Source organism: Morone saxatilis, unplaced genomic scaffold, assembly GCF_004916995.1.
Source record: "Morone saxatilis isolate NCDOM2014 unplaced genomic scaffold, NCSU_SB_2.0 Contig3, whole genome shotgun sequence".
In the NCBI taxonomy this organism is placed as follows: domain Eukaryota; kingdom Metazoa; phylum Chordata; class Actinopteri; family Moronidae; genus Morone; species Morone saxatilis.
This window is the reverse complement of record NW_023339873.1, coordinates 21,964,369-21,968,219: the sequence shown is the minus strand read 5'-3', so window position 1 is coordinate 21,968,219 and position 3,851 is coordinate 21,964,369.

Here is a 3,851-nt window from a genome sequence, read left to right as displayed (position 1 = left end):
TCTCATGTGCTACTGTCAGGATATAGTGAAAGTTTCAGTAAATATTACAAAAAGCTATTTGTATAAAAGTTACCTACTGCAGCTTTACTATAAGGTAAGATTTAGATAATACTTATCCCTGGGGTTAAATTCATCAGCTACCCAGCACTATATAAAGTACTTGAAATTCACTCCACCTTTACCAGCACACATTAATACATCATTAATTATTATCTGGTAATATAATATACATTATTTTTAAATGGGCCATTCTGCATAATGAGTACTTTTACTTAGGGTGCTTTCATATTTTTATGCCATTTTTTGTATTTTTACTTAAGTACAAGGTCTGAGTACATCCTCCACAACTGGCAATACTGAATCTCACTCCAAACTAAAAAGTTGGCAGCGCTACAGTTGACTTACAACAGTAGAAAATTAAGTAGCCTTTTTTGACAGTAGATGGCGGTAGTGGCTTTCGTATATTAGTGACCAATGCTGTAATCATTGCTTAGAAGGAAATTGTGCACCACAAAATCCTCCACAATCTGCTCTAGGTTCAACTTCTCTGCTTGTTCTTTCTCAAAGAATAATAACCAGTCCTGTCAGCCTTTCTATCCCACTGTAACCAATGTCAGCCTCTCTATCCCACTGTAACCAATGTCAAATTAGTAATTAATTAAGATAGATGCAATCTTTTTTAACTATGCTGAGGTACAGTAATACTAACCTTAATGACATAATCCTTAATTTTAGTCATTATTGTGCATTTTTTGTCCTGTTCACTAAGTGTTAGCCCCAGCATGGGTGTGATAGTTTTTCTGCAACCCTATGACACTTGGCTCCATTTCATTCCTATGGCTGCTGCTCAGTGTTGCAGGAATCCAAAGTTCGACTTCCTGGTATAAAATTACTCAGATCTTGCCAAGACCTCGGCCCCTCTATTTTCAAAGATGCCCCTCCAGTGCTCTGTACCCCAGGGCACAGCACGCCAGGCATCCAGACAGTTACAACCCTGATGTTGCAGACATCCTTTTTGACAAGGGGTGCCATATTACTGGACTGTCATACCAACCAACACGGCAAAAATAAATTTCACATGCCTCATTGACAGAGGATCACAGACCTCAAACTTCACCAAAACCCAGCAGGCACTTTGCGTATATCTTCATTCAATATTCTACAAATCCTACACCAGTGTGTAGGATTTACTGGCATCTAGCAGTAAAGTTGCAGATGGCAACTAACTAAATACAGCCAGCCTTCCAAGTCTGTATTTAATTTATGGTGGTTGCGAAACTCGCGAAAAAAGCAGATGGCCCTATCTAGAGCTAGTGTTTGGTTTGTTTGTTCTAGGCTCTGTAGAAACACGGTAATTCAACATGGTGGACTGTGTAGAAGAGGACCCGCTCCCTCTATTGATGCAAATGTTTTATTCTAAGGTAACGATTCTTAGTTTCAAATGATTACTAATGAAACTATGAATATTATATTCAATTTCTGACAATAGATCATCCTAAAGGTTACACAGTGGACCTTTAATATTTAGACAGACACATGGATTTAGCTGTAATTGACCTTGTGTGCTGCTTGATCATATTTAGCCATAACTAAACCAGTACAGTGAAACAAGAGTCCTGCTCCATGCTGGAGACTATGAGGGACTGCAGCAGGTGTGACAAACTAAACTAAATATCACACTTCTCACTACCGCCGGTAAATGGTTAAAGAGAGGGAGACAACTGTGTGCTCCATGTGCTCTGATTTTATTGTTTTTTTTTTTCTGTCTGTTAAGATGGAGGAGCTTTTTGATGCTGGAGTCTCACAATGGGCTACTTGTTAAGTGTGCATCGCCTGTGGTAAGCTCTGAGTAGAGTGTAGCTAAGAAAACTACACTTTAAATGCCATCTGCAAATCCCAAAGTATCTCCTGCTAAAGTGCTTTGGACAACTGTCCTGATCCTCTTTACAGCACGTAGGTGAGAATCTCCCATTCTTTCCCATCAGTATGATGAGGCGTCCACCTTGAGGCCTCCCTCCCATTGAGGAATCACTGAACGCCACCACTTTCATGGAGATGTCTTTTCCCAGTGCTAAAACAAGCAAGGTTAGCTCTTCTGATTTGAGTTTTCCAACAAGTTTGTCTGCACAGTGCAGAGTCTGAACAGTAGCATGCTCTGTACTGGATGTCAGGATGGATAGGTTGCACATTATTCCAGGTAACCCACAATATTTGGCCAATGTCGGCCTTCAGCATGTCCGTTTTAGTGTCTTGCTGTTTGGCTGTAAAGGGGTCCACAGGAATGGGTTGCAGATTCTTTATGTATATACCTTGCACCTGTATCTCATTCTCCAGAGAGTGAACCTCCGTTCCAATGTGGCTGGAGCTCTAGGGTTTTTCACATCCAACTTGAAAAGCAGGTTTTAAGTGAGGGATGACTGTTGTGGAAAATACTTCTGAACTACTGAAATGATGTCATCCACATGACAAGCAAGGACTATCACATACATCCAGTAACACTACTGGATCATACTACTGGACCAGTACCCGTTCATGACGTCACCTATTAGCTTGTGGAGTACCGTTTTGAAGCCTCAAGTTTGGCATTATGGTCGTCGCCCTGACATTATGTTTGTCTAAGCCAGCGAATGTGACATTTTCGACTCATCTGTAGCAGGAAACAATGGAGGCTCACCTGGTCACACACAATCTTGTATTTCAGATGAACAGTACACTAAAATATGTTTCTGAAAGGATTTGAGGAGAGAAATAGTGAACACAGTAAAAGAATATTGATCCATATTTGATCAGCACTGCATAGTTTTACAGTTTGATCTGAGTTTGGTCTGTTGAGCTGGACGGACTCACTAAGAATTACTTGTCAATCATAAGGTAGCCATGCCCGCCCTAAAGCATATCCCGCTTTATGGGTCTATTTGACTCTAAATTGCGGGACCATCATTTTTACTAAAAGAAACATCATGCTGTATGAAGAAAGACTGAAACTAGAGATTGAATACACTCATTAGGAAACTGCTCATAAATCAAGAGAGAAGTCGGCTCATTCTCCATAAAACTGCATGGTATTGATTTTTATTGCAGCCAATGGAGTTCCCCCTGCTGGTCATTACATAGAATGCATGTTTAAGACATGCGTTGGCCTCACTTCTCAGTCCTGGAAGATCTTTTACATATATTGTCAATGGTTGTACCAATACACAGAAGCATCTGCAAGGCCATAATCATACTTCTTCAACTTCCTTATAGTTCCATGCTCTGAGTTTCTTGGGGAGGGCGGACACCTTGTGAATACTTATGAGTCTTCTGGGAGCTTCTGAGTGTTCATTTCTTCAAAAGCCTCTTGCATCTCGTGTTGAGATACATTTCTGGGCTTCATCGTTCACTTCTTCTTCTTAATGCCAGCAAAAGGAATAAAAAGTATCATGAGCTCCTCTGTTTGACTAGGTCACTGGCAGAGAGCATAAAAAGAGTATTGACCTGTCTGACAGGACAGACAGACAGCAAACATCCAACATCCAACAGTAAGCTACAAGTCAGACAGGAAATCAGCAGGAGAGACGTACTTATTTATTTTGTGTGAATGAGATTTATTTGATTTTACGTCTGGTCAACATGTCCTTCAACGGTTATCTTTTGCAATGGCCTGCTGTAACTGGCTGCTGATTGGCAAACACAAGCAATATAATGATGAATGTGAAGCAAGCAAGGAAGTTGGTGTGCGTGTGTCTTGTGTCACATTAAAAAGTAATTTATTCATAATTACAGGAAATTGCACAAAATAATTTACTCTGAAAGCATGCTTCCATTAAAATGTGGAAAAATAAAAATCAGTGTATTTTTCCATTATCCTT